This window comes from Balearica regulorum, chromosome 2, assembly GCF_011004875.1.
Source record: "Balearica regulorum gibbericeps isolate bBalReg1 chromosome 2, bBalReg1.pri, whole genome shotgun sequence".
NCBI lineage: Eukaryota > Metazoa > Chordata > Aves > Gruiformes > Gruidae > Balearica > Balearica regulorum.
In genome coordinates, this window is record NC_046185.1 from 94,541,290 (window position 1) to 94,565,641 (window position 24,352).

The following is a 24,352-nucleotide window of genomic DNA, read 5'->3' on the forward strand; positions in this document are numbered from 1 at the left end:
ATGTCAGCGTCTCATCAGAATCTTCTGACACTGGTTCTGTGCTCCAGAAAGTCTCCCCGCTTCAGTGTTGAGTGATTGATTTAGCTTGTCAGGGGCTAACAAGACTTAATGTTTCTCCCATTGCCTTAATGTGGATCAGCTTCTCGCAAAATCCCACCTTTAATAATAAGAAACCCTAATGCTTCAGCAAGGCTTATGATCAATCTCACCTAATTCTACAATAAAAGCGTTTATATCTGAGCTAGTCATATTGGGCTCACTCTAGTAAAAAAAAAAGAGAATTGATAGGGAATAATTCATCTGACCTATTTTAGATATCTACCTTATGCTAAAGTAAATCATGTCTAGGAGTGTCATTTTCTCTCTCATTGATTATAAAAGAAGTCTAGACAAAAAGCATAAAGACAGACACTGTTGACATCTACTTCTGGTCAGACAAATCCTGCCTCTGGTTCTATTTGTACTTTTACAGACGCACCAGTGATAAAACCCAAATGGCTCACTCCAACTTATTAGGTCCAAGCTCGATTTATGGGTATGGTGGACCCTTTATATATTCCTATTCTACAATGTTTTACATATATAAATATACAGAATATAATGCATCCCTTGGTAGGGTGCCTAAACCAAAGTTTAGGCATGTCTGTGTCACCATTTTTGGAGATGACTGGATCAGCTGTGTTTGATAGTTTTCAGATGTACAGAATGGTTAAGAAAAATAGATACTTCGGTTAACATTCACAGATATTTGAAATGGTCTGTTCTATATATTTGCATATGTACAGTTAATATTTTTAAACACAGCTCTTGAAGGCAAAATTGGAATCATCGCCATCATTTGATATCCTTACAAAAGCTCTTTTTAAAGAATTCAAAATTAACTGGAGAGGATTGAGAATATTGAGGAATAAACCAAACAGGATAAGGATTTTGGTTATTTGTCTTACAAAACACATCTGTTAAACCAGCAAGGTTTCTGATTATGGATGATTTTATGCTATTTTTATTTTTTAAACCTAAAAACATGAACACAGCTGGAACAATATGCTTGTGTGACATCAACAAAAGGATTAGAAGAGAAAGCGTTAAGAAGCAATAGACTGCTGTCTTTCTGATCTCTGTAAGGGTGGGATTCAGCTCACTAATATTAATTATATAAAAGCTGGACTCTACCTAAGTGAGTTGTCAAGGGTCCCTCTATAGTCAACAGAGAGACTGGCACTTCCCAACAATGATTAATAGAGATGAGGAATAGATGTCTGAAGGGCATCAGCTGAGTCCTTTCTGAAGTTCCTAACTCTATCCATTGATTGTAAGAGAGATCTGTATGACTAGCTCAGAGTAAGTAAATAATTTTTAGATGCTTAGAGTGAGAAGAAATTAAGCCAGATCAATTTTTCTCTTACTCATGTAGTAACTGTTACTTATAATGGCTACCAGCCCTTGGCCAAGGATAAATATGATGAAAAAATTTTGGTAGTATTTCAAAAAAATCAAATTACAACAGCCATCTGGATGCTAAGGAAATCTTTGTAGACTTATCAATTCACCATGCTTATTGTACAAAATGTAAATAAAATTTAACCAAGCAACCTGTAAAGTATCTTGAGTTAATTTGTGTGAGGCAGAAAATGGAAAGTATAATCATTGTGCATGAATCTTAAATCCTGTTTTCAGAAGAAAAACACTTTGGGAATTTTTGAAACATTCCCTGTTATCTTTAGCTAGAGATCCTTTATCTAAAATATCAGTGAATGTTAAGAGAAACACTTGTGATCCATTTAGTTCATTTTTAATAAGTAACTTTCCCTTGGCTTGTTAGTTAGAGCTTTCTCAAAGGAGTTTTACTCTATGAGCATGCCAATTTAGTTGCAACATGGTATTAAAGGATATTAAATGTCTGATACAACACACCTACCTTATATCCAGTGCACTGTTAGAACAGTGATCTAATAGTCAGAACAGGGGGGTGGAAGAACTATTTGCAGCTCTGACGTTGGCTCTCTATGACTTTGCATAAGTCACAATTCTGCAAAGTCAGAGAAAATGACTAAGCCAAGGGGGAGGGGAGGAGGCTCCTATCCACTTTCAAAAGCACAGTCTCCGCTCCCTCTGGAAAGTGAAAAGACTGAGAATAGAATTCAACACCCACAATGAATCTAGCTCTCAGGAAAATTGCATTCCCCCTAATTAAAGATTGAAACAGTACAAGCACATTTTATCTACCATCACTACTAAAATGGCACACCCATGACCCATTAGCTTTTGTTACAACTGTATTTCAGTTCATCTCTGTAATTCTTTGTGATGTCAGTGTTTTAGCTTTTGTAACTGGCATTAGGAATCAACATGTTCCAGTGGATGGATTGGAATTCTCCAAAGGATGTACAGAAAATTTTATTATGTGTAGGATAATTACCTACTTGGTTACTGAAAAATAATTTGTTTCAACAATGAGCTTTACTGCTGACTACAGGGCTGATTCTCTAGGGAGGATTCTTACACCTGCACAAAATCCTGTTGATGTTAATGGGGCTTCATGTCTTATCAAGAATCGACCCACCAGATGAGCTTGCAGAATTAGAGCTTTAAAGCAGTCATTTTTAAAGCTCTGTGACCTCGAGCAGGCTGCCGAACAAGTAGATCATAAGAAACAAGCTCTGTTTAATCAATGAAGTCTACTTACTGCCAAGTTCTCACCCTGCTTCTCTCATTTCCCCCCTGCAGTGAATAGAATACTAACCACTACCAAGAATATCCTCCTAACTAATTTCTAGACCCAGTCCCTACTGGACAAGTTAGGAACTGCCTAAACTAGTAGGTATCCAAGAGCCTAAGGACTAATAAAAGTAGGCAGAATCTCCCCCAGAGTTAGCACCTTCCTTTTGCATGGTTCTTTACCCTCCTTCCCACTTTCAATTTTTTTCTCTGTAGAAAGGAAAGAAAGAGAAATAAATGATATTTGTTGCTGAACCAGGTGCCAAAGGAGCTACATAACTGGGTCACTTATGTTTACAAGTCAGAAGACTTGTACCCCCATTTTAAATTTCACGCATCATTGTTAAATGAAATCAGGAAATTGCTGTTGCAGTCAAAGGAAGATTACTGTAATTTCTTCATTCACTTACAGAAAAAGTATTTTATTTTATTTGACCAGAAACTCCACCAAACCTTTAAAGTAGCTCACAGGTAGGGACAAACGCATAGATACACCAATAAGTCATTAGGTTATCTTGCCAAGGAAAAGTGATTATACTAATGAAGCAGTTATTCTTCTAAGACTAGAGTATTAGAAAAGTGTAGATAGCAAATAAGTGAGGCAAAGGAAATAAAGTAGTTAGGATGGGTTGGGGAGGAGGGTATTTATTGGTAGCAAAGGGAGTGCTGAGACTGTGGAGGAAGAAGACACACAGATTCTGTTTGTGATTCAAAAGGTGAGAAAGATAGAGGAGACTAGAAAATGGGAGGAGACAGGAAGAAAAGGAAGTCGAAGAATATATCCCAAAGGTTACACCTGTAGTTCTGTAGTAGATTCTTCAGTATGTCAGAGCAAATTTGAACACATGGACACAAGCTCATCAGTCCTGGCTTGACTTCAACCCCTTTTTCTTCTTTTTTTTTTTTTTTTTTTTTTTTTCATCATGACATCATGCCCATGACATAAAGGGTCCATGCTTCCTCAGTGGTTCTGAGGTTATGACTGCTCTTAGAATCATGGCCTCTCTCTTGCGTCAGAAGGCTATAAATAGGCTACAGAGGTAAGTCAGTACATTCCAACTTCTTATGTTATTTATTTGTATCCAAAGACCTCCCTGTGATTTGTGATGAAGGGTATCAACATTCTAATACTAAATATTTTTAGCATAAGAATAAGGAAGTTTCCCATTAAATTGCATGCTACCCATAGTCCCGGAATTGGGATGACTTACGTAACAGCCTAAGATGCAGGCACCTACATCAAAGGCTATGGAAGCTGACTCAGTGAATACGCCAACTATCTACGATACATGTCTGATACTCATGTGTATGTTGGCGACTATCCCAGGCTTATGCCTTAACTTTTGCTTTGTCCTCCCAGATGTGTCATCATTGGGAAATTTGCAGAGGGCTGCTTACTAAAATGCATTATCTATTATTTCAAAATAATCCCGTTTTACTGTAAACACAGATCATTCCATGTCAGGCTTTTTTCGAGTACCTTTAAGTTTTGAGTGATAGAGATGGAGAAGTAAACATGCGTTAGAAGTCATGGCACTTAAGAAATACCAGGAAAGAAACATGATATGGTTCAGGAACAGATAACTGCTTTGTCAAAATTGTGGATGGTATAAAGAATGTAGCTATCTTTGTGCCTGGCTATAATCACATATTATTCAGGAGAGAATGTAAATGAAATTGTCCCAGACAAATCATGTGGCTGGTCTGGAGACTGCATGTGTTATGATGCTACGCTGGGAAAATTGCTACCCAAGGGCAAAAGGCTAATCATTAGTGGTAGTGTTTGTGCTCATCTGATCAGAGACAAACCAGGCAAAAACAGCCACTCCTCCCACTCGAAGAGTCATCTGCATGCTGTAGCCAGTTTGTGTGCTCTTATGCCTTTTCAAATGCATGTTTCTTCATCGTCTGCTGGGCAACCCAAACCTCTGAAGAATCTTGTTCCCTCACTGGTTTGTGATCCATCTTACCCATAATTGTTCTGGATCCGAGGGACAAAGACTCACGGAGTCTCTTACCTGTATATTTAGAGATAGAGGCATTTCACTACTACTGCAATGGAAGTGCATTGTGGGGAGGTGTGATACACTGCAGAGGCACTGCTGATATTCAGGGATACTCTAGAGACATGAGGTAGCATCATGGGAATAGGCTGCAAAACTCAAGGAAGGTCATTCAAATGGCTGCTGAAACCTACTAAGACCAAGCGTCCATCTGAAGACAGATAATTTTCTTCATAACTGAAATATACTTAGTAGTAGAAGAATACTGGAATAAAATAGTGCTGCACTTAACAGATCTGAGCTTGCATCTCGTTGTATCACAAACAGTGTAGACTATTACATTTTTCCCAGGAAAAGAAAGTGTGAGGTAGCGTGTCAGTGGGGAGCATCCTATCAGACAACAGCTAGTAAGTTCCTCCCTGCCCCCAGTCTCATTTCAGATCATGTTATACAAGTTACATATGTAATGTAACTATACAAATTACATAGGCACCTAATATAATCGGCTCCAATGAGCACATATAACACAGTGGGATTGTAGTGATTATATATATCTGTTTCATTCTGTGTTGCAGTTCTGCAGTTCTACTAAGGATCCAGCTAAAGTTTATGGTAAAAAGCTGAGACTGAACAAGACTCTCTAAAAACACTGTTCCTCTAAAAACTTCATGTAACACCAAACTGCTACAGTAATTTTAATTTTTTTTTTTTTTTTTTTTTTTTTTTTTTTACATTTTGCCCCAAATTTTAATGCTAATCCTTCTTAGAATATGTGTCAAATCTGGCCACAGCACTCCAAATTCCATAGGGAAAGCAGTATGTTAAAAGATCCTGAGAAGAGATGAGAGGGGAGTCAAGTCCAGGTAATGACCCCGATAAAATAATTTGTACAACAGTAGAGTCCAGTTACAAGCCAAAATGTTTGCAGACAGGCTATTACCAGAATAAATAGATGGCTTCTGATAACATGCTGAAACCATCAAACCCAAACAGCACTTGGATAGTGTGAATTTGAGGCTTTCCATTTTTAAGAATTTTTATATGTGTTGTTTGAATTCTGCAGGAGCTCTTTCAGGAACATTTGCCCTGAAAACAATGACTCAGGTTTAAAAGCCAATATTTCAAAATGCTTTAATTAATGTGCATACCCAGATTATTCTGAAAATTGATGTGCCTAGAGAACAGAAGAATTAAAAGTGCAAGTTTAGGATAATTTGCTTCAGTTGCCTTTCTGCTCAAAGGAACTTATTTTCATAATCAAGATGGTTGATTTACATACATAAGTGTATTGTCTTGAAAATTGCAAAATTCATTCCTGCTTTTGCATAGCAGTTCACTGCCCAGTTCAGCTGTGCTAATACAACTCTGTGAGGCTGTTATAACCTGGACGAGCAACATTGTCTGAGGTTAAAAAAGAAGCTGTGGGGTTTTTACCCTAATTCAAGTTTCTAACAACAAGCAGAGGTGATATATGTTTTGAGATCTGAGCAGAAGAACCTGAATTTATGTTCTGAAGTGATGTTGTGCTGGCACATACATCTTCTGAACCTTGAGTGTTAGACACTTCACCTTTGCTCAATTAGATGCATGTCTGCGGGCTTCTTTTCTTCTTCACTCCTCAGCTCCCTGGTTACTACAGTTTGGTTTAAAAATTGCAATAAAATAGGTATATATTTTAAACTGCATGAAAGCTGACTGACATCATGCAAATAACAGCAGTATAGCAGATGTACAAGTAAAACTAGTGTTGTGACACCCAGTTTTTATTTGGCCAACTGTCTTTTCATTGGGCCAACTTTCCAGGAGTTGCTCAGATGGAAAAGTTATCATCACATACAAAAAGTTTACTCAGTCAGTTTACTCAGCTGTCTGATTCAAATGCTGATGTCTCAGATGGCCTCAGTTACCAGCCTAAACCACCCACTATCTATCAGGAAGCTTCCATGTGACATCCCACATGTAAGTCCCAGTTGTGCATCCTCATTAACAACATTTTACTGAAAAGAAGGGAAACTGATTGCCACGAAACGAAGCTACGAAAGTTCAGCCTAAACAGTGGTTCTCTACATTATTCCTGAGTGTGAGCTGCACCTATACTTAAAATCCCTGAAAATCAGTAATACTAATAAAGCCCTTAAATTTAGAGGGACCAAAAAATACAGGATTGAAGTTAATGCTAGGGAAACACTGATAGCAAAGGAATGATTGTTTTCCTGCTATCAGTAGTTCTACATGTAGACATATATACATATATATAACATATCACAACAAGGGGCTGTCGTTTCATTTAGTATTTAGATTTTCCTAAAACTTTGGGTAGGAATGTGCCAAGATGCTTTGGAGGAGAAGTCACACAAAGGAGCAGTGAAACAGAAGAGTCTTATCATATTTAGCTAACAACTCTCTCTAGGCTTTTCCAAAGAATGCCATTTGGCCTAATAATTAATGAGTGAATTTTCCAAGAAAGAGTAATAACATTGCCAAATTTTATTCTTTGCCCAAAATTACTGGCCTGCAATAGCTAGTTAGTTAGTTTTATTCTAACACGGAGAAAAAAACCCCCACAAAGGTTTTATATTTTGTTTCAGAAGAAACTTCCCCCAGAAGCTCAAACTGAAACAGACCTTCTGGAAAAGGGTATGTCCAAATTTGAGTCGAGATGGCTTTTAAGTTTTTCAAAATAACAGGCAAGTGAAAACAAATTCATAATGGAACATGTCAAGCAACTTCCAAGGCTGCCTATAACAAAAACAACTCTTTAAAATTTAGTTTGTGTGGCTTGAGATGGGGGTTAAGCTATGTAGAAATAAATCCTTTCATGAGCAAGGGCAATACTAAGAAAACCTGCTTTTCTGTTGGTTTCAGTCCTTTATCCCTAAACATCCACACCATGGAAACACGTTTTTCCCTCAGCAGCAACATGATGGGACTAGCTACTTTGCTACTGATTTCCACAACATTTTAGGGATCTCTGAGATCTCTTTCCTTCTGTTAAATTTGTTTGAAATTATTTACCAGGTTTATAGGTCATTAGAGAGACTCTAAGAAAAGACATCACATAAGCTATAATTTATCAGGCTACCAGATAGGCACTCTTTCATTTCCAAAATGAGGAATTTCCGTACAAGAGAGTTCCTTATAATACATAGCTATTCAACTGATACAATTCATATAAAGGGTAATTTTCTCCCATGTAGACAAACACTTAGGATACAGTCAGGTAACAAGACTCAAGTTGACAAGATCTTAAGAAGCCAGGATGCTGTTTAAGATACCATCTCTCAGATAAAATGCAGTAACTGACAGTCTATGTATTCTCAGCTATGCAAATGTAAATAAAATAATCTAGCATGTAACTCTTAAAATAGAAATAAAACTGTTGTGACAAACAGTTATACAATATTTCCAAAGTAAAATAACTATTTATTAGGGACTAATGGAATGTCTCCCTCTTGCCATTATAGTGACAAATGTTAGATGACTATGAAGCAGCTTTTTTTTAAACCTCACTGGAAAAAAGCTATATTATGTATTCTTTTCTGAACTTTGCTCTGAGGGACCTAATAAATTGATTGTTGTTAGGTAATGCCTCCTTTTCTATGCATTTATTTTAAAATGTTTTGATCCTGCTTAAAATACTAAAATTATTCTACTGAGATGCTCATACGTATTTCTGATGTGGGTGAGGGACTTAAAATTTGGCAGCAAAATAGCTTCTGTGTGAGGGATGAGCCTTTTGTAACCTCCTGATGGATTGCCACAGTGATAAGCCTTTTATGCGAACCACTCTGCACATGCTCAGCGGCGCATAGCCACAGCTGGACAGCTACAGCCTCTTACGAGTCTTTCCCCACTGAGGTGCTGAGCTGGACAATTGCTGCCGCTGCCGCCCCAGGTTGCTGTAGAGCACTGCAGGATCAGGCTTCGGAGCTGAAAACTGGAAGACTCTTCTCTACGGTCTTGGTGTTTTTATACTGCCAAGTCAGTACTGGAGTACGAACCTGAATGAAATACTGAAAGAAAGGAAAAGCAATCTGTCTGAAATGCCTAAACGTAGCAAAAGCTTGGACTGGGGGAGTTCGGGTGGACTTTGGAGACCAGGCAACTTGTTGTTGATATTGGCAAATTGAGAAAAGAAAATCAGTTTCAGGAAAGGGAGATTTAGGACTGAGATAGCTAGGGGATGGGAAGGCTGAGACAGAACAGGAAGTTGAAGGGCATCCTGAGACTAAATAAATGAAGAAACTGGAACAAGAAATCTGGGTTGGAGGAATGAAAGACTGGGAGGTGGGAACTGGCAAGGATGAAAAGGAAGCAGGCAAAAAGCCGGTGGAAATTGATAGTGGGACTAGGAGAAGAGATAGTGATCATGTGTGTGTTTGAAGAGAATTAAACAGAACAGGGAGCAGGGAGCAAGGGCAGATGGGGAATGGCTAAGCACTCTGACCAGAGCAGGAAACTGGTTGCTAGCCACAGCCAAAAACTTAGAATGGGAGATGGGGGCTGGAGCTGCAAGAAGAATCCTGCAGCTGAAGGCATGCATTGATTTGGCAAGAAGTCAATGACGGAGAGACTGTACTAAGATTATACAGAAAAGAAAGAGGACCAGCAAGACAGATTTGAGTGGATGGGGATAGTAAATATCCAGCTGTGGTGAACAAAGTTCTCTGCCGACTAGAGCACACCCTGGCAGGACTTAGACCTGAACCCAAGTTTCTTGGCTGTTAACATTCTTCTGTGGTCAGCAAGTACTTGTGAAACTCACTCACATTTGGGGATCTCAGTATGTGGTCTTAAGTGGATTTAAGACCACACTGCCACCGAAAAGGATGAACATGCATTCTCTCCAGCCTCTGGCTGCTCTTTTCTTGCATCAGCACCAAGGAGTATGGACCCACAGTACAAGCTGATGCAGCTCACAGATCTAATCAGATATTAGATACTATTTTGCAGAGATAGCTTTTGGTAAGATCAGCAATCTGGTCTGAGTTACTGTGTTGCTACATGATTACTCATGCCAACAAAAGGTAAAATGGTGGAAGCTGCAGCAGAGACAGATGGGAATGCGGGGAACACCTCCACTCCCAATTTTTTTTTTACTCTCTGGTCCTACATCCACTTACACTAACCCTAAAATTATGCCCTCTTTCCTCTCTATTGGTGGAACATACGGAGGTGGATAGCTTACTAATACTGCTACTCACTAACTGAAATGGTAGGAACCTACTTTCTGTAACTTAAAACTTTAACCCTGCTAATGAACAATAATACTGCAATCGATATGATGCCACATGAGGAGATCCTGGAGGTTTGTTCACTTCTTTAATTCTCTATAAAAATTAAAAAGAAAAAAATCTGTGTTAACATATTATTAAATTTGTAAAATAAGCATCCTGAGATAAGAAATTAAAGTTTCCTTGTGAAAAAACCCCCCAAACAACCAAACCCCAAAAATATACAATTGTATAACTAAAGGCAATATCATAATGCCTACAGAGTTCCAGTAAGGCAACTTAGAGGTTTTGACTTTGCAGCTTTCATAATGTTCTTTTAATGTTTTCTATGCCTGTGTGGTAGTATACAAGCTGTTTTGAAACTCTGCTTAAGTGTTTTAGAAAGGCTGAGGAAAGAGGAGAAAGAGGCATGTGTGTTTTATATGTATAAGCAGGCCAACTAAAGGCTCTATAGCTGCAAGAGAGTGAAATGAAAGGCACTTACATCATACAGCTTTCCTGCAATAAAACTCTAAACACACCAAGGACTCTTGAATATTCCCTTGAGGTTGCTTATTGGCACCTGCAAAGCAGAAAGAACTCTTTGTATTGTATTAATTATAATGTCTCGGTACCACTATGAGTAATGCAATAGTACTTTCTTTTTTGCTCTCAGGGAGAAGGGGAAAAGTCAGTACTAGGCAGCTTATTTAAATAACTATAATATTCATTACCTGAAATTCCATATACAGAGTTCATGTTGCTGTGCTTAGAATTTGTTTGAAGTGTAGAAATGATAATAATTTTTTAATGGCTGAAAAGGGAAAAAGCATAAGGCTTGCAAAAGACGACCCCAAGTCACAGAATGATTCTGCCTTTCTAGGAAGTGGACTTTGGCTTGGTAATTAAATTCAAAATCAACAAACTCAGAGAGGAAACATTTCCTTTGTACAGGCATATCTACTTGGAGATATGCATAAAGTGAGTTTGAGTAGAGTAGACTGGCAGTTGTATTTGCAGAGTTGACTGCTGAGAATTATCTTATCAGGCTGGTAGCATTGGTAGACCAGCCCTGATTTCACCAAGGGGATTGATAGGTGATGGCAGTATTGTCATGTTGGTCACAGCCTGGCTCATAGCAGAATGGTGAACCAACTAGTTGCACATGTAAGCTGGTCTCAACATAAGCAATTTTCTTTAGACTGGACCAGACAACAGAGACTCTCCCTTTGCTACCCTTGATATCACCAAAGCCAAGCAGACTGATGAGTAGGATAACTTCTATTTGCACCTGTGAGGTTCATCATATGTATGATGGAATGTTTTTGAGCTATTTGTATGATTTCTTTTTCCCACTTTTCTCCAAATAGATAGTTGTATTCATGTTCTCAAAGGATATTGCAGATGGAAAAAATTAATTTGTAGTCATAACTAAGAAGGTTTAGTTTCAATTTCCAGAGCCAAGAATTAACTGGATGCTCTGGAAATAGGAGGCTCTAGGTCTTGGTGATGTTTTGTTTTTAAGACAGAGATTGTGGGTTATCATGCCTTTCCATCAGAGCCGTGTGCTAGTGTGTTAATTGGGGAAGATGCTCATTTTATTGTGTTTTTGAAACTGTTATATGTGATATATATGATTTATGTGATACAGACTTAATATGTTTATCTTGTGGCACACTACACATTGGAGGATCACTGCATCTGAATGTGTATTGATCAAAAGAACACCCTCTAAATCATTATTACAGAAGCTTACAACAAAAACACAGCCAAAACAATTTTGCAAAAGTTGTAAAGTGCTTGAGTAAGAGGTAGACTTACCTGTGGATAGGGAGGAAAACACTTACACCAGTCTGCACAGGTTGTCAGCATTACTGGAGGCCCTCTGAAATGATAGTGGAAGTACCCGAGAAGATGGTTCCACCACTAGAGTAGTTGCTCCAAGTGAGTAAATGCCCACTTAATTAGAAGAAAAAAACATGGCTTTGACATATTTGAAAAGCTTCTTGAGCTGTAACTAAAGCGCACATTCCATGGGTACTACTGTATCAAAGGCTCTAGGGAAAGTATCAGAAAAACCTGTACAGCCTTTTTTGCCAAATATCATTATTTTCTATGAATGCATTGCATTATCTGGTAAAATAGTTTGAATGTGTCACCAAACATGTCATGCCCACCTGCACTTGGAGATTATGTCTGAAGAGAAAAGAAAGATCAACAGAAAATCTCTAAAGAGCAAATTTGACATTATTCACACTTTGAAAATCAGAAATGCCAAGGCTACTTGTCACAAGGATATAGGAACTTTGCAGTATGGACAGTGATGGGAATCTCTACTAGATATTTCTCAAGTAACTCTATACATAGCAAAAATATAAAAAAGCCAGTGTGAAAGGAGTCTTAGTAACAAATGATCTACACCAGGCTGGATTTGAAAGGGTTTTTTTAACAATTAATTCTTTGGTTAGATTTGTAAGAAGAACAACAGATATGTCCTCTAACCCACTTGCAGTTGTAAATTAAATTCAAATATGCTTTCTGAGCAAAATCATGTATTGTGGTAGCAGTGTGGGCTTCCGTGGCATTGTTAGTGAATCCTGAAGTGTAACTGAGTTGCTCTAGAATTTAATGGACTATGTTCCTGAGATCAGAACAACTATCATCTCCTATTTAAGATGCCACAGTCTAAAGTGAAATGGAAAAAAATATCTGGAACTTTTATCCCTCAAATCACATTTGGAAAAAAATGAACTTCTGTTGATGATGATGATGATGATGGTGATGATGATGACAATGATGATAATAATAAGTAGCATTTATCTTTGGATTGAAAAGATAAAGTGAATTTCATGCAATTTAAAGGAGACTAACAGCCAGTTGCAAAAGCCAGGAAACAAAAATGGAGCCTTAAGGAGCCAATGAGGTCCTCAAAACTTAGAATTGCCTGAAAACTCTATTCATGATGAAATTTGACTGGGACTATTAATCTCTGAATGGAATTCAAAGCGGACCAATCTTAGTCTTTTTTACATCTCTAATTACTACTGTCACTAATGGAAAAACTGTAGAGATACATTCACTTGATCCGGTTGCCTGCAGGAGAAAAGAGAGGAGAACAAATTTAAACAAAATCAACATGAATCTAGATTACAGGATTTGTTTCCTAAGTGGCAGGAACTCAGAATTAGTACCAGAAAAGACAAGGTGATAGAAAAAAGAAAAAAGAAACACCCCAAGAAATTACAAGAATTATCATTAAGCACAGTTGTTGAGATTTCAGATTTTGCATGTTAGTTGAACACTCAGAAATAAATTATGTTGTTGCTTGATTACCAATTGACGATAATCCAAACATGTAAATTTCTTATCCACCTTTACCTTAGTGGACACTTAACAGCCAGAACTTGAAATTCCCTAGAGGCATAGAGTTGTTTTCCCTCTTTTCAGGCATGGGTTTGTTTTCTGAAATAATAGCCATGTGGGGATTTTTTATTTTTGTTTTTACTTTCCCAAAAACATTTATAATTCCCTAACAAGATTTAAATAGAAATTGCATTTTTTCAGCAAGCCTGAATCAGCAGGGCATTAGTTTGCATGTTGAAGACTATTTATAGTGGAGGGAAAAATCTGTGTATGTGCATAGGTGTCTTGCTTTAAGGTTTATGTTCTGCTGAAAACAAAACCTCTTTTCTTTATATCCTAAAACGTGAAACAAATTCTTACCTTGGGCAGCTTTTCAAAACCTAAGGATCCTAAGAGCTATGCAAACACTGTTTTAAATATTTTTCAGTATGTCAGGAATAGCATAGAGGATGGTTATTAATCTTCACCTTCATAAATTCCCTCCATCCCCTGAGATTCCAAATTAGCTGACAGGTTTGAAAATTCTCCTCAGCCAGTTGGGCAGAAAATAAACCTACTTACCTTGTTCACTGCTACATTTTCATCATCAGGAATGTGATTGTGTTTCATGTTACTGAGAAAGTACCCATGATGAAAGCTAGCAAAGACTTCTATGGAACAGAATAAATAAGAAGGTGGAAAGCAGACTTTGAAAATATATATATATTTATCTTCAGTAACTATTGCATTGTTTTATCTTTGTTGAGGACATACTTACAGCTGTTCTCCCCTTCAACTTTCTGTAAGTGAACGAGTATTGTATTTCCTTATGTGACATTTCCATGATAACACCGAACACATATTTTAACTGACCTTAGAATATCAGATAAATGTGAAAGTATTGTAACCAGTTCTCTTTCATTCCTGTGCCTCTGTTTATTTTATTTTTGCCAGATATTGTTTTCTTCTTACACAATGTAATAGGAATGTGACTGTGACAAATCTGGGTGTGCCTTTGAATAATTTTTCGTGCTGTATTTGGATCTGTCCTCAATATGAAGTTTCTGTACTGTACACAAGGCACTGGACACGTGACTTTCAGGTCTTGAAGTGCATCTTCACCTCCAGCTAGGTGACAGACACATATAGACGAACACCTGGGTTAACCACCTGTGGATGAGAGTATCCCACAATGGAGTAGTACCTTCATTAATACCCCCACTGTTTTTTAAACTCATTTCTATAAGTCAGGTTATTTGAGCTGAGATACTCTCTCAGAGATGATTGTGTCAGTTGTTAGAGGTTGCCTGTCTTTGGGGGTGGGGGGAGAATTGTGAGAAGCCATTTGATGACTATCGGCATGACTATGTTATTCCTGCATATCCCTATGAAGTGGATTAGTTCCAGCTGGACCTTAACCAAAATTGAACTAAATATGTGCTTAGTCTCTTTGGTGTTTGTAAAATCCCTTTTTCTCTCATGCTTTATTCCAACTGCTAAATAAAAATGCCTTCTTTTAAGAGAGCTGTTTGTCAATATCAAAAGAAAAAACAGGTGCCTGAAACCAGTCAGATCTGCAGGATGATAGGCACTAGTATACACAAGATAGCGCTTGCCTCCTGACTGAAAATAAAAGAAAAGCAAGATTGCACACAAACACAGCCCAGGATCAGACAAGTCAGAGAGGAGCCAGAGGTGAAGTCACTCATGTAACATTGAAAACGACATGTTAGGATTCTGGTAAAAGCTGATACTGACTCCGCTGCCTACTCTCACACTTACAACTCTCTGCAAAAAATCCAAACTTTTGAGTTTATCAATCACCCCTTGAATACATATGCATTCTCTGCCCAATAATGACTGCTTCTCTTTAGCAAAATTATTTCTGCTGACTCTTAAAAGTTGCTTCATAAAGTTTTGACCCTTTGAAGACAATGTGAGTTTTATCACCTGGCTAATGGAGCATGTCCATAAAGCATAAAAATTCTGTTTTTTCTTACATGCAACTTACTGATGATTTTCTTTGGTATGTTTCAAGTATATTCAAGAACAAGTAATGTAAAGAATAGGATCTGAAGTAGGCTTTAGCCTTGGCTTCTCCTGTTTCATGTAGAAGCAGGGAAGTTTCTTCTGTGACGCCATCTCCAGTTTCCTTGACGTGTTCCACATGACAGATTCCCTGAAATAGCCAGGAAGACGAACAGTCACTGTTCTCTGCTCTGGACTTAGATAATTTAATAGAAATATAACTGATTTGTGGTAGATTTTTGATGGTTGACTTGGGTTTTTTCCTTGCCATCTGCAGAGCTTTGAGTAAAAAGTCTGTTCCCTTGGGAAGTACCAGTGTCCCAGCATTTGTAGGCGTAGAAAATCCTTCATTGCACTTTATAACCACTTCCATATACAGAAACAGTAGTTCTGAGGTCTTTTGCAGATATTACTCTTAAGTCTTCATCTTGTCTGAGCCTTGAACTATTGCAGTCAAATTAGTTAGAGCAGCCTTTATAGGTTCAAAAGATACAGACAATTACAATACTGTTTTTTCAAATTTTCAGAAATATTCTTCAAATAGTTCCTCTCTGGTATATGTATTATATTGAAAAAAATTAACACTATGATGTGATATATACAGATGTTATCTTCCACATTCATTTGGGATCACCTGAATGACTAACTAATAACTATGCTATTTCTGAGCAATGGAATCATCCCACATTTATTTTCAAAAATCTTTATACTGTGTAGTTTTTATGCATGCCTGTGCTGATCTGAGATTGTATCTTTGGGGACTGCATTACATGCTATGTTACACTGGTTTTATTATAGCCAATACAGATAGTAATGCCTACAGTTAACGTTGCTCGACACTTTCTAGTATAAGACACTTTACATTGTTATCTTTGCTGAGTAAACCATTTGGATTACAACTTTTCGATATATGCCTCTTGGTGAATTCTTTAAAAGAATATTACACCTGAAAAGATTCAGTTTGTGGTTGGGTTCCCCCCCCCCCCCCCCCCCCCCCCCAAACAATGTTCAGGAAAAATATGTTCTTCTTTGAATAGCTTTTGTAGTTTCTCATTATTGGGATGTGCCACCAATACAACTTGACAGCTGCTTGATTTCTTGAGGAAGTACTCACTGGAGTATCTTCCTATCTCCTTTACTCATTTCTTTTCCTTACTGCTGCACAGTGATACAAGGGTATGATTACAGAAGGTAGATGTAGGGAAATTTTAACAGCAAGAGTTCATTCAGCATTTTTGGGATTTCAGTGAGCCAAGCTGACATAAATACAACAACATGGTTGGCATTTAGTTACTTTTTCATTTTGATTAGACATGACTTTAGAACATTTTGGTTTATTAACTTTTTTGTTGTTTTTAAGAATAATGAATATTATGCTGCAACATAAAATTATTAATGCCAAAATAAAAGATAGCTATTGTGACTGTGTTAATGCTTGACCTTCTAGAGGAAAAGTCATTCTCCGTTGCATTGCTGTAGAAAGACTGATAGAAACATATTCATGCCCTGCTAAAACACAATCTCCTTGTGTGAGGACAATGAACACAGTTCAAGATGACATAGAGGCTTGACGACGAAACCTAGTAAAGCGTTTACTAGTGAATTACCCTTGTCTATTGACAGCAAAACTTGAATAACGATACCAAAAGATTGCCAGCTAGCAGCTGCTAAAATTTAACAGCAAATCCAGTAGAATTCAGCCTATCCTAATACAGGCAAACTTCTGGAACAAGGCCTTTTGTTCCAGTGCCGCCAGTCTAAACAACAAGGCTATTGACTGCATGTGCCAGCCTTTGTTAGTGGGGGCTACCTGAAAAGATTAAAATTGCATGAATCTGCAATTTTAGATCCATTAATTCTCAGCTGCAAAACCTCCATGTGTGAACTGACCCAAAAGGAGTGGTCACGTTGACTCAAGCTTCGATGTTAAAGGATCATTTTGTCATGGTCTATCCCTAGGAAATACATTTATTTCCAATGGCAGTGCTGAATAAGTCTCAAGAAGCCATAGTATAGTTTTGATGTTTCTTATTGCCACAATTATTGCAAAAGGTCATTAATTCATCTATGGACCACCAGACAAATCAGTAAGCCCTACAGACAACTTCAGAGAAAGATAAGGAAACAAAATGAAAAGCATTGAGACCACTTCCTCTTCCACTTTGTCACACTTTTACTAAGCTGTATACTGACATGAACACGCTTCCCCAGAAAGGAACCGTTCGCAAACCACCTTCAAGCAAAGACATTAATTTTCTCACTAAAGATTTCTTACCTTTGCACCCCTTTATTTACAGAAGAGAACACGCTTTTTTGTTCAGGCCATATTGAATCCACAGTCAAATCTGCAGTCTAATGATGAATCAAGCAGACATTTTATTTTCCCTTCCTCATGCTGAAAGGCAGTTTGCACAGATTTGTGAAAAGTTTTTCAAGCACCAAGCCTAAGTGATTAGCATTTTTTTATATAGGAGTAAAACTTTTGGTAAGAGGTACTGGTAAAACTAGGTTAGACTGCAGTGGATTGGATAAACCTACTGATTACAGAAAGTCTATAATTAAATCCACTGTGTAGAAAACCTTCATCTGGACAGTCAAGGGAAATCAAGCACTGGATCCCACATATCTACACCTATATTCCCAGAACTGAGGGGAAGCTGCAGGGCCTGTTGAATTCCAAAAGGCAGGCACAGAACCAGGTGATCAGATCTAAGTAGATATTCCCATGAATGTTTGTTTCTTCATCATCTTCTTCAGAAGATATGTTGCAGTCCTATGAACTGGAGGAAAAAAAGGATTGCAACCTGCAACATTCTGCCAGCAACCCTAGCTGAGACATCACAACAGTATTTGATATTCTGACATGACTATGTTAAAGTAAAATTACTCTTCTGGTCACAGAAAAATACAGGGTTGAATCATGAAACTGAAAGAAAAACATAGATCTTTGACCCATTTCTGATCTTCAAAAACTCAACTGTTAGATAAAAAAGTTCATATTCTTTATTCCTAATAATACATTTCTATTGCTCTAGAAGATAGCTTTTCTCTGCATTTTCAGTTTTCCCTTTTTCTGTTATTGAAGAAGATAGCTTTATATTTTTCTCATATGAATGGAAAAAATTAGGGCTTTTAGTCTTTCTACAATTATCAGAAGGAATACCCTGTTCTTTCTCTATATCTACAAATGTCCTTATCACAGATAACAGCTAACAGTTTACCACTCAAACTAACATTCTCTTCACTTAACAACACTGGTTATAGGATTTTGAAAAGACTTCATATGTCATGCTGAGAAAAAAAATGCTGGAGATTTTTAAACTCTGGAAAAGTCGACCTGTAAATACTATACTCATAACCAGGAAAAAAAAAAAAAGTTCTCTATGAACAAATATCCTATATTGCAATATCTACTTCATTAAAAATCTGTAGGGCTGTCTGTATTCTCTACAAAAAAACAGAATTTCAGCTGTCTCTATTCTCCACGTACTTACTCACTCTAAAACTGTATTTAGTCATGAGAAGGTAAATTACGGATCCCAGAGAAAAGCAAAGAATGGCTGTCTTTCAGACATGGTACCTATGTTTACATCAGTTCTCAATCTACTACTTTCTTAGCTTATGATACCTTCTTCCAAGAATTGAAGAGGACATTCCCTAATTTAATTTTCAGGTAATACACTCTTCATAGTGATCGTTACATTGACTATGAGAATGAGCAAACTGTTGTGGCTGATCAGCCATTTAAAGTGTTCTGTACGGATAAAATTATCCTTCAGCTTCACTCCATGCTCTCATCCTAACCCAACTATTAAGCTAGGATTTTGTTTTCTTAGTTGTTTTATAAACCAGTTCTCATCCTCACCAAGGCAAGGGAGGCTACATTCCAGTGGTAAGACAGGACAGCGCTACTTTGAATAGAGCCAAGGAGTTCAAGGAAGTAGCTAATTTTTTTTATCTCTGATGTGGATATAAACATCTCAACTCTGCTGGTGACCAACAGGGTGAGCTGAAATGGCAAGCAATGTTTTTATTTTAGATTTCCAGTTTGAGGCTTCTAAACATAAACTTTTTAAAAGTTAGGTAATACTCGTACACCTTCACTGTCTATGTGTGTTCTCCAATCAGCTATTTGCATTGCTTCTTCCATGGAGCTTTTGCCTCATTCAAGGCACAGAGCGTCTTCTAGGAGTAAATCAGGGATGTATAGCAGACAGATTTACCAGGGCTGTAAAGAGACATTAATCTCATCTCTGTTACCATTGACTGCACGGCTTCCGTAGTCAGGGCTAACTATGTCTGTTTCTGTGTAATGATGGAAGCTGTTGTATTTAGGATTGCAGTCTCATGTGTTGTAGAACTAGAAAGGTGGGTGGTGAAAGAGGCAGGAGAATGTAGAAAGAGAAAAGCAGGTCCTATAGTTAAAATATGCATTTTGTCCTATGAGATTATAATTTAGTCCTACTTCTGTCACAGAGCTTCCACTTGATACTAAGCAAGTCATTGAAAACATAGTAGTCATGGATGGCTTCTATATATATCTTTGGAAACTCAATTCAAGATGTTGGGTACCCAGCTGGAGTTACAGAAGCATCTAGTATTTACACCTGTAACAAATATCTATAAGAATGCTACTTTTAAAATAAAAGGTACTATATTCTCTTAGGTACTTAAATCTAGGCCTCTTTAATAGAACAGCAGAAATCAGTGGACATCTCTGACAATATTTACTTTAATTTCGTGTCTGAGTTCTACATGGGTAGAGGATGGATAACAATATAAACTCCTTTCACAGGCAGATTGTGAAGAAAAATTAATGGCTGTTAAAAGAAATTAGTACATTAGGTCTATTGTTGAAGTCTACAAGGAAACAGCAAAGTATCTGCCAGCATTCTTTGAAAGCAAGAATTTGGGGAAAGAAACTATATCCTTATCAATACAGAGCTAGATATGATGATGTCAGTCCACAAAAATTACCAAGAATCTATTACTATAAGCATATTTATCATTCTTTTCTTCAGTTATTTAAATCTGATTATGTTACTGTCTTAATCTAATCTAGAAGTCAATGTTTTGCAGATCAATGAAAGTAATCTCTTAGTTTAGAGAATTAGGAGGCTCTTCTAGATTTTCAAGTAAAGAATTGTGTTTAACAGTTGTTCCTTCAGGTGATCCCATTTTCCTCAACATGTCACAGAACTAAACCCTTCTTTCTGCCTGAAATGACCTCAGTTCAAACTGCCCCCACTACAAAATGGGAAACAGTTCTCAGCTCTGTGTTGGAAGTATAGATACAGATTGCAAGTAATGCTTTTTTCCTAGCATTTTTTGTTTCTTCTTCTTTAACTTAAGCATCTCAGACCACTTAGAAGACAAGAGACTGAGATGGAGATGAGGAAGAGGTGAGGAAAGGAAGAGGGACAGAAATTACAGAGAATACCAGAGTGCAAGGATGAGCCACATCCTAGGTGTTAAGGTGAGGACAAAGAAGTAGAGGATCAAAGTAGGAAAAAAAAAAAATTAGGTGCAAAGGGATATTACGTATTTCATATCTAATCTGTCAACATAGTTTGGCCAGTCTGGAGTTTTAAATTACCCAGGTGTCTTAGATCAAGAAAGTCTGGATCACAGAAACATGAGTAGGATTACTTCACCTTTCTTTAGGCAGTTGCAGAATAGGTGCCAGACTTCCAATCAGTAAAAATCCAGTCAAGAAAGTAAATCAAATTTAGACTTCAAGTCATCTGACCAGACATAGGCATCTACTTTAGGATGAGATGAAGCATGCCGTGAATTCCGTTGACTACACTGACTAGCTTTTTGTTGGCTGTGAAAAAGTAGCATTGGATGATTTAATCAGATGTTAATGCCTACAGCGTAGACCATCACATTTAGCCATATCAATTGCACCTTTTGAAATCCTTTAGCTAATCACTGACTGTATCTCAACTACTAAATGCTTCATTTCCAAGCCCTACTCCCCACTGTCACTAACAGGCAGTTAATCACCTTAATATAACCAATCACAAGTTACTGATAGTCGCTTTATTATCAAGAGTTATGATCTTGTGGATAAATATCTGCTTATCAAATATGGCTGCGATCCCTTGGGTAGAGCAAATCCTGGAGATGTAGACCCATTCCCATCTAATACAGATCTCTGTGATATTTTCAGTACTGGCAACTTCCAGCCAGCTGCGGCCTACCACCAAAACTATTTCAAATTCAGCTATTCCAGCACCCATGAAGATCTTTATAGATATTACAATGGTACGCAGTGAGGTCAAAATGGAGTTGACTTTTCAAATGAACTTGATTCCATGATCTGTACCTTGCCCATAAATTAGAACATTCTTCATTCTGCTAAACAGAAGAATGACTGTCCTCCTGACTTTACCAGTACTGCCGTTATAGGCAGTTGTCCAGTTTAAACTGGAAGCACTGTATGTGTATGGTAACACTTCCTTCCGGGCTGACATTGTCTGATTCTTTCCAAAGCTGGATTAACTGAGGCTGTTTCAAGCACCTCTAAAAACATTTGCTGCCACTGTTAAAACTCAAACTGGCCTGGCTTTCCGCTCTTCCTGGACTGCTCCGTTGCTGTATTCCATACAACTTCTCTACTAGAAACATTTATATGCAGTGTTAGTAAAGCCATTTAGGAAGCTGGCAGGAAGATTGGTTTCAGCAACCAAAATATTGATACAAAATTGACACATCCTGCCTCAATGAGGAAAGTATGAAACACCTTCAGAAATAAGAAGGAAATGGTGATCTCAACAATTCACCATACAACTTTTGGACAACTTGGTTTTTTCTAGAGAAAGCAAGATGAGAGCAAGCTATCATGGAACTTGGTGTAGCAAAATCTAACTGCAAAACCTGGGCAGCGGTCACAAAATCTGGTACCTCTCAGATGCTTGAACCATAGCACTATCGCATGGTATTTTTTAATAGTATGGCTGATTCTCCTGAAAAATCTTATAAACCAACGAGGACAAAAGGTTAGAACAGAAGGCAAAGAAGAGTTAATGGCAATGCAAGCAATGAATATGCGTAAAAGAAGAACTTCTTTCACTGAAGATGAAATGTGGAGTGTGACTGAAACATTAAAAATTAGTAATAACTCTGAGCTTTTGTTTTTTCCTTGAAGTACTAAAAATAGAACAGTGCTGATGAACTGTGTTTCTTTTCAGTTATCCAGAAGAGCAAAACACCTAAGACCTGATTTACTGCAATGGTAAGACTCCTAGTACAAACTAAGATGTCCTATTCTTATGCCTTGCAAGGCAAAGTAACATCTTCAGCAACCACTGTTGCCACCTCCTTGTTAAAACATGAGTATCAATTACTTCAAAAGATTGTCCTTCAAAGGGTGGCTACAACAGTGATGGTATGCTTGAGTACAGCTCAAAAAGGATTCAGACCACACTTTAGGGACTGTAATTAAATGCTCACCTCTAGAAGGCAGTCGCAGAGTTCCTAGATCTTAACCGTTTCCATTTCATACACAGGCCTATCCTTCTGTCAATGTTCCTGTTACCGAGCAAAACCCTTTTTCATCACTTAGATTCAGGCTAGCTCTTGAAGATCTCAAGAAGTGGTTTAAATACAGATCAGTTCTAACTTTTTCATAGACTAATTAGGAAGGTATGGAATGTATGAAAGTTGTTAGATGTTTTATCTGCATAAATGATGTCCATTTAGCAGCTCAGCACAAGCATTTAAGTTATCCAGAAGAAGGATGCTGACTTAGGAGACATGATGTATTTGTCACAAAAAATGGGCAGGTTAACCAAGTCTGAGAAAGGAATCTCCAGCTCTTTCCACATAAATCATCCAAAGCCCAGAAATGGATCAACGTTTTCCAAATGGGTACCTGCTGGATGATGGTCCAAAAACTTGTTTATCAAAGTAGAACGTTGAGAAGTTTCTTGGCCTTCCAGAAGCATTTTTGAAAGACTTGGGGGGGTGGGGGGGGGTGGGGGGGGGGAGAAGAAAAAAAGAGGTAAAGATCAAAAATTAGTTGAGTCATTGGCTTGGCTGATTACACAAATATGGTGAACTCTGTTTAACTTGTGCTGTTCTGCAGCAGCGTATGGCTTCCTGGTGTGTTATGGAACAAGAAACACTCCTGACACTGGTTTTATCCCCCACTTCAGCTCTTATGAGATCAGAAACACCATCTTGCAGCATTCACTCTTGAAGGAGTAACTCATCACATCTACATTGCGCAACAATGCCTTCAATTAGTCAAGTTAATGGTTTACTATACGGCACCTTATTTGCACAATTTCCTGTGAAGTACGCTCAGATGACATATGAGGTGACAAGAACAAGTTGTGTCGTATAACTAACACTCTAAGCCAACAACTCAGTAGCTTTCTGGTGACCCATCATGCCAGGGAGGCCTTGGTGGGGCCTTCCCGATTTTGCGAACACGGTCAGTTGGGCAATGTAAAGCCACGTATGTGCCTTTGGCAACCATCATTGAGGGCTGCTCGGTTCCCGTGTGGATTTGCCCATGTCCTTCACTCTTTGATGGCAAAGGCATTCAGCAGAGTTAAGTCTGGACAGGAAAAATGCATGTGGACGCATTACAAGGTCGCTTAGGCAGGCGGTGGTGGTTGAGTAGGGCAAGGGACTGGGAACTGGCCGGAACCCATGGAGGAGCCGGGCTGGGAAGGCCGTGGGGTCCGGACAAGGCGTGGTGGGGGCGCGGAGAGGGACGAGCGCGGGGGCTGCGGGGTCAGAAGCGTGGGGGGGCTCAGGGAAGCGACGAGGGCTCCGCACGTGCGTGGGCCCCGTGTCCCAGCCCCCCACCTCCACGCCCGCCTCTCCCAACTCCGCGCCCGTCCCGCGGCCCCCCGTTCCCCCGATTCCCCGGGCGCGGCCCCTCCCGCGCCCGGGCGCGCGCCCCGCCGCCCCCCGCGAGCCGCCGGGCTCAGCTGAGCAGACAATGGGAGATCAAAGCGGGGGGGGGGGGAGGAGGAGGAGGAGGAGGAGGAGGAGGAGGATGGTGCCGGGGGCGGCTGGAGCCGAGGCGGA